This window comes from Chiloscyllium punctatum, chromosome 9, assembly GCF_047496795.1.
Source record: "Chiloscyllium punctatum isolate Juve2018m chromosome 9, sChiPun1.3, whole genome shotgun sequence".
Taxonomy (NCBI): domain Eukaryota; kingdom Metazoa; phylum Chordata; class Chondrichthyes; order Orectolobiformes; family Hemiscylliidae; genus Chiloscyllium; species Chiloscyllium punctatum.
The window spans coordinates 1,771,453-1,780,055 of NC_092747.1; positions in this window are offsets into that span (position 1 = coordinate 1,771,453).

An 8,603-nucleotide genomic window follows, 5' to 3' on the forward strand; every position below is an offset into this window, starting at 1 on the left:
TTCTCATCCAAATCCATGTAATCCATATGGATAATAAACAGTAATGGCCCAGCACTGACCCCTGAGGCATTCCACTAGTCACAGGCCTCCAATCCGATAACTATCCTTCCTCTACTACCCTCTGCTTCCTGCCATTGAGCCAATTGTGTCATTAATTTGCCAGTCCTCTGGCACCTCCTCAGTGACCAGAGAGAAATTAAAAATTTTGGCCTGAACCTCTGTAATTTCCTCCCTCATCTCCCACAGGAGGTGATGACCTCCCTGCGACTCATCTGGACTTGGGGATTTATCTACTTTTAAACCTTCCAAAACCTCCAATACCTCCTCAGGTCCAATGTCAAACTGCTGAAAAACTCACAGTCCCTGTTCCTGAATTCTGTAGCTATGTCCTCCTTCTCCCAAATGAAGACAGACGGGAAGTACTTGTCTAACACTCTACCAATATCCTCTGGGTCCACACACATATTGCCCTGCTCTTTTCTTGGCTATCCTATTCCCCTTAATATACTTATGGAATATTTTGGGATTCTTCCTAATCTTACCCACCAGAGATTTCCATGACCCCATCTCTGCTGTCCTAATTGCTATCTTAAATTCCTCCTGCCCATTTTATACTCCACTCTAACATATTAAGTGAATCCTTTAGTTAATAGTGGAACTCTTTTTACATCCCTGTCCTACCTGAAGGTTCTTGGTCCTGGAAGGTTGAGTTGCCAATTCTGTATCTCCATACACCATGTCTTTATGATGGCAACAACATTGCTATTCCACAGACTCTACTGAGCCTGTATTCATGAGAGTTTAGGAGATGAGGGAGTGATCTGATTGTATCATGTAAAATTCTAACAGGGCTGGATAGATTAGATGTAGGGAGAATGGTTTCCTTGGCTGGAGAATCTAGAACCAGAGGACACAATCCCTGGATGCAGGACAGACCATTTAGGATTGAGACAAGGAAACCTTTCTTCATTCAAAAGTAGTGAACCTGTAGAATTCTCTGCCACAGGAGGCCAAGTCACTGACTATATTCAAAAAAGAGATTGGAAAGTTTTAGACATTAAAAGCATCAAAGGACATGAAGAAAGCGAAAGAGAGAGGGTCAGTTTTGAGCAGATTGAATGGCAGGGCAGGTTTGAAGGGCCATATGGATTTCACCTACCCCTAGTTTCTATGTTGTGATGAAGACATAAAGAAGTATGCAGAAAGCTAAAGATAGATTGGTTGGATGAGTAATAATTTGGCAGATAGAGTATAACATGCGCAAATGTAAAGATTTCACTTTAGAATAGAATAGCCTTTATTGTCACGTACACTTGAATGAGTGCAGTGAAAAGTTTGTAATGAGGCCTTTTGGTGCCATCTTAGGTACAGAGGATCTAGGTATGGATACTTTTTTTTAAAAAAAGTTGTTATAAAGTAAAAAACAGATTAAGATGGGAACAATTGGAAAAGTCCCGAATGATAATAAGTGACCGTAAATAATTAAGTTCCAGCCTATATCTGCCGGCCGAGAGCTGGCCTCCATGTTGGCAGTCTCTACCCAAAACTCATTCCGCCACCACTCTGGGACTCGGTACGGGCTCACTCTGTCAAAGGACTTGGCCCTTGCTCACTCCAACAGGAAAGACAAAGAAAACAAATATTTCTTAAGAGGAGAATGTTCGTAGAATTCCAAGATGCAGAAGGATTTGGATGTTCTGCTTCATGGGTTAGAAAAATTTAGTACATAAGTACAGCACATCATCAAGAAATTGAGCATCGAAGTGAGAATGTTTGTGAGAATCAAAGTGAGACAGCTTTGAAAGCTGTCTGCAGTTTTTATCTCTGTATTTAAGGATGGAAGTAAATACATTGAAGGTCATTCAGAGGAGGTTTACTAAATTGATGCCCATAGTGAGTGGGTTGTCTTCTGAGAAATCCTTTGGACAGACTGTGCTTGTGTCCATGGAGTTTAGAAGAGAGGGGTGGTTTGATTCAAGTGATTCTGAATGGTCTTAACAACATGCACATGGGAAGTATGATTCTTCTTGTAGGTCTGTCCAGCGCTAGAGACAACTGTTTTAAAATTAGGAGTTAGTTTTTCAGGACAGAGATGAGAATTTGGAACTCTGCTACCAAAGGATGTTCATTGATGATTGCTGCACAATGTTCACAGCCATTCTCAGATACTGTTGCGGTCCATGTCCAAAGCAGCAAGACCAGGAAAATCAACCAGGCTTGGGCTAAAATGTGGCAAATCCATGCCATTGAAATATATAGGATACTTAAAAGGCTTGACAGAGAAATACTGCAAGTGTCCAGGACTAGAGAGTAAATCTCAGAATAAAGGGGCACCAATTTAAGACTGAGATGAGGAGGAATTTCTTCTCTCAGAGTTTTGAGAGTCTTTGGAACTCCTTGCCCCAAAGAGCTGTGGGGGCAGAGTCCTTGTGTATATTTAAGGCTGCGATCGATAGATTCTTGCTCAAAAGTTAGGGAAAGGACAGGAAGATGGATGTGAGGAGTGTTGGATCAGCCATGATCCCATTGAATGGCAGAGCAGGCTGAAGGGACCAAACGACCAGCTCCTGTTCCTATTTTTCATGGTTTTAGGGTCATAAATACTAGACTCTCTCCAAAAGGTCAGAATACACCCTTTGACATTCAATGGCATTGCCATCACCGAATCCCCCAGTATCAACCTCCTGGGGGTTATCATTAACCAGAAACTGGACGTACCTAGCCATATTTTGTTTATTTCATTCCTGGGGAGTGGGAGTCACTGGCTGGGCCAGCATTTATTGCCCAACCCTAATTGCCCAGAGGGCAGTTAAGAGTCAGCCACATTGCTGTGGGTCTGGAGTCACATGTAGGCCAGACAGGGTAAGGATGACTGTTTCCTTCCCCAAAGTGCATTAGTGAATCAGATTTCCCAACAATTGGCAATGGATTCACGGTCGTCATTCGACTCTTAATTCCAGAGTTTTATTGTGTTCAAATTCTAACATCCACTGTGGCAGGACTTGAACTCAGGACCCCAGATCATTACCTGGATCTCTGGATTTATAGTCCACTAGGCCATCGCTTCTCCAGTAAGTGGCTACAAGAACAGGTCAGAGGCTAGGAATACTGCAGTGAGTAACTCACCTCCTGACTCCCCAAAGCTTGCTCCCCATTGATAAGGCAGAAGTCCGGAGTGTGATAGAATGCTCCCACTTGCCTGGATGGGTGCATCTCCAAAACGGACACCATCTAGGACAAAGCACCACATCCACAAACATCCACACCCTCCACCACCATCATTCAGTAACAGCAGTGTGTACTATCTACTAGATACACTGTGGTAACTCACTTAACGTACTTTGACAGTAATTCCAAACCTACACCCACCCTTTGTCACAACAAGGACAAGGGTAATTGTTGCAAAGGAACACAAGGTACAAAGTTCCTTTCCAAGTCTCACACCACCTTGATTCGGAGTTTTAAAAAAATGATTCATTCACATTTGTGGGTATTGCTGACTGGACCAGCATTTATTGCCCGTCCCTAGTTGCTCCTTGAGAAGGTATGTTTAGATTTTTTTAGATTAGATTACTTACAGTGTGGAAACAGGCCCTTCGGCCCAACAAGTCCACATCGACCTGCCGAAGCACAACCCACCCATACCCCTGCATTTACCCCTTTACCGAATGGTGTTCTGCATCTTGAACCACTGAAGCCTGTGCGCTGTAGGTAGACCCACAATGTCCTTAGAGAATTTCAGGATATTGACCCAGTGACACTGAAGGAATGGTGCTCTATTTCAAAGTCAGGATAGTGAGTGGTTTGGAGAGGAACTTGCACATTGTCATGTTTCATAGAACATAGAAGACTACAGCATAGAACAGGCCCTTCGGCCCTCAATGTTGCGCCGACCTGTAAACTAATCTAAGCCCCTCCCCCTACACTATCCCATCATCATCCATGTGCTTATACAAGGATTGTTTAAATTTCCCGAATGTGGCTGAGTTGACTACATTAGCAGGTAGGGCATTCCACGCCCTTACCACTCTCTGAGCAAAGAACCTGCCTCTGACATCTGTCTTAAATCTATCACCCCTCAATTTGTAGTAATAGCCCCTTGTACAAGCTGACATCATCATCCGAAGAAAAAGACTTTTACTGTCTACCCTATCTAATCCTCTGATCATTTTGTGTCTCTCTATCAAATCCACCCCTTAGCCTTCTTCTTTCCAATGAGATCAGACCCAAGTCTCTCAGCCTTTCCTCATAAGACCTTCCCTCCAGACCAGCCAACATCCTGGTAAATCTCCTCTGCACCTTTTCCAATGCTTCCACATCCTTCCTGAAATATGGGGACCAGAACTGTACACAATATTCCAAGTGTGGCCGAACTAGCGTTTTGTGTAGTTGCAGCATGATATTGCGGCTCCGGAACTTAACCCTCTACCTAACACACCGTATGCCTTCTTAACAGCACTATCCACCTGGGTGGCAACTTTCAGGGATCTATGTACACGGACACCAAGATCCCTCTGCACTTCCACACTACCAAGGATCTTTCCATTGACCCAGTAATCTGCCTTCCTGTTATTCTTCCCAAAGTGAATCACCTCACATTTATCTGCATTGAACTCCATTTCCCACCTCTCAGCCCAATTCCGCAGTTTATCCAAGTTCCCCTGCAACCTGCAACATTCTTCCACACTGTCCACTACTCCACCAACTTTAGTGTCGTCTGCAAACTTACTAATTCATCCACCTATGCCTGCGTCTAAGTCATTTATAAAAATGACAAACAGCAGTGGTCCCAAAACAGATCCTTGTGGCACACCACTAGTAACCGGACTCCAGGCTGAATATTTTCCATCAACCACCACTCACTGCATTCTTACAGAAAGCCAGTTTCTAATCCAAACTGCTAAATCACCCACAATCCCATGCCTCTGCATTTTCTCCATCAGCCTACCTTGGTACCTTATCAAAGGCTTTACTGAAGTCAATGTACACCATATCAACTGCACTACCCTCATCTACATGCTTGGTCACCTTCTTAAAGAACTCAGTGAGATTTGTGAGATACGATCTGCCCTTGACGAAACCATGTTGACTCTCTGAAATCAAATTGTTGCTGGCTAGATGATTATAAATCTTAAATCATATAATCCTTTCCAAAACCTTTCCTACAACAGAAGTAAGGCTCACTAGTCTATAATTACCTGGGTTCCACATATCTACTGACATTGTCTTAGAGTCATGGAGTCGTGCAGCATGGAAACAGACCCTTTGGTTCAACTATTCCATGCCAACCATGTTCCAAAATACACTGGTCCTGCTTGCCTTCTTCCGGCCCATATCCCTCCAAGCATTTCCTATTCATATACTTATCTTAATGTATTTTACATATTGTAACTGCACCTACATCTACCATTTTCTCTGGTAGTTCATTCCGAACACGAACCACTCTCTGTAAATAAAAAGTTGCCCCCATGTCCTTTCTAAAACTTTCTCCACTCACCTTAAAAATGTAGCCTTAGTGTTGAACTCCCTCACCCGAGGGAAAAGACGTGCTATTCACCTTACCAATGCCCCTTATGATATTATAAACCTCAATAAGGTCATCCCTCAACAGCATGCACTCCAGTGAAAAATGTCCTAGCCTCTCCTTATAACTCAAACCCTCCATTCCCGGCAACATCCTGGGAAATCTTTTCGGAACCCTCTCCAATTTAATAATATCCTTCCTGCAGCAGGGTGACCAGAACAGCACATAGTATTCCAGAAGGGACCTCACCAACGTCCTATACAACCTCAACATGACTTTCTAACTCATACACTCAAACAAGGCAAGTGTGCTAAATGCCTCCTTCTGAGCAAAGAAGGCAAGTGTGCTAAATGCCTCCTTAACCAGCCTGTCTACCTGTGATACAAATTTCAAAGAGTTATGTACCTGAACCCCTATCTCTGTGTTCCATAGTGTTACCATGGGCCCCATCTTTAATTGTATAAGCCCTGCCCTTGTTTATTTTACCAAAATGCAGCACCTCACATTTATCCTAATTAAACTCCATTTGCCATTCCTCAGCCCATTGACCCAATTGATCAAGATGCCTTTGTAATCTTAGATAATCATTTTCACTGTCCACTGTGCCACCAATTTTTGTGCTATCCACAAACTTACTAACCGTGCCTCCTTTATTCTCATCCAAATCGTTCATGTAAATGTTGTGAAGATGTGGATGAACTGTACCTTTAAGAGAGCTAGAAATTGGTAGAGCTACCTGACAGCACCAGCTGTTCTCAATAAGGTAACAATGTAACACCTGGTCAAAAGCTAAGTTAGGTGGTTGCCTGGAAATGACAAAAGAGATTTGAATTAGACCAATCAGTTTAAAATATTACCTGAAAAGTACTAAATTCCAATCAAGTTTAAATTGAGTATATTGACAATCTTAAAAGCAAATGACACAATCTGATGTTTTGGGGGTATAAGACTGTGGAAAATTGAACAGTTGAGAGGAGAACTGCCAAGCCACCAGTACATAAAAAGACTGCCTGAAAAATAGCTCTCTTCAAGATACCTTTATCAACCAGTAACCTGTGAGACAGAATCCCCCAAGAAGAAGAAAAGAAGGCCGAAATACCCAAAAGAACGAAAGCTGTGTAGTTTTGAGATATGTTTTAGAACATCGAACATAGAACATTACAGCGCAGTACAGGCCCATCGGCCCTCGATGTTGCGCCAACCTGTGGAACCAATCTGAAGCCCATCTAACCTACACTATTCCATTCTCATCCATATGCCTATCCAATGATCATTTAAATGCCCTTAACCTTGGAGTGTCAACTACTGTTGCAAGCAGTGTATTCCATGGCCCAACTACTCTTTGAGTAAAGAAACTACCTCTGACATCTGTCCTATATCTATCACCCCTCAATTTAAAGCTATGTCCCCTTGTGCTAGCCATCACCATCCGAGGAAAAAGGCTTTCATTGTCCACCTATCTAACCCTTTGATTATTTTATATGTCTCAATTAAAAAGTCACGTCTCAATCTTCTTCTCTTTAACCAAAACACCCTCAGGTCCCTCAGCCTTTCCTCACAAGATCTTCCCCTCATACCAAAGAAACATCCTAGTAAATCTCCTCTGAACCCTTTCCAAAGCTTCCACATCCTTCCTATCATGTGGTGACCAGAATTGTATGCAATCCTCCAAATGCAGCTGCATCAGAGTTTTGTACAGCTGCAGCATGACCTCGTGGCTCCAAAACTCAATCCCTCTACCAATAAAAGCTAACACACCATATGCCTTCTTACCAACCCTATCAACCTGGGTGGCAACTTTCAGGGATATATGTACATGGACACCGAGATCTCTCTGCTCATCTACACTGCGAAGAATCTTACCATTAGCCCAGTACTCTGTATTCCTGTTACTCCTTCCAAAGTGAATCACCTCACACTTTTCCACACTAAACTCCTTTTGCCAGCTTTCAGCCCAGCTCTGCAGGTTACCTATGTTTCTTTGTAACCGACAACATCCTTCAGCACTATCCACAACTCCACCAACCTCAGTATCATCTGCAAATGTATTAACCCACCCTTCTATACTCTCATCCAAGTCACTTATATAAATGACAAACAGCAGTGGACCCAAAACAGATCCTTGCGTTACACCACTATAGTAACTGAGCTCCAGGATGAACATTTCCCATCAGCCACCACCCTCTGTCTTCTTTCAGCTCGCCAATTTCTGATCCAAACTGCTATATCACACTCAATCCCATGTCTCTGTATTTTGTGCAGTAGCCTACTGTGGGGAACCTTATCTAACACCTTACTGAAATCCACATACACCACATCAACTGGTTTACCCTCATCTACCTTTTTGGTCACCTTCTCAAAGAACTCAATAAGGTTTGTGAGACACAACCTACCCTTCACAAAACAGTGTTGACAACCCCTAATCAACTTATTCATCTCTAGATGATTACAAATCCTATCTCTTATAACCCTTCCCAACACTTTACCTAAAACCAAGGTCAGGCTCACTGGTCTATTATTACCAGGGTTGTCTCTACTCCCCTTCTTGAACAAGGGAGCCACATTTGCTATCCTCCAGTCTTCTGGCACTATTCCTGTAAACAATGACGACATAAAGATGTTCATGTGGTTTGTTTTGTAAATCAGAATCGGGAGTTTAATTGGATTAGTATTATAAAAGGGAAGGTAAAAGATAGGTTAGAGGAAGGACTTGTAAATAGTTGTTAGTTAATCAGTGTCTGTTATACTTTAAGAAATAATATTGTTAATTTTTACTTTATCTAGTTCTTGGCCTATCGAATTTTCACAGATTACTGCACGGGAAAATCTTTTCTGTGTTGCTGGTTGTAAATTAAGCAGGAGCGTTTACCCTGTGTCATAAAATAAATGACGAACACAAAGGTGGACCCAGTACTGATCCCTATGGAACATCGCTGGTCACAGGCCTCCAATCCAAAAACAATCCTCCACCATCGCCTTTTGTCTCCTCCCATCAAACCAATTTTGTGTCCATTTGGCAAACTCACCCTGAATCCCTTGTGATCTAATGTTACTAATGAGTCTACCATGCTAAACATGG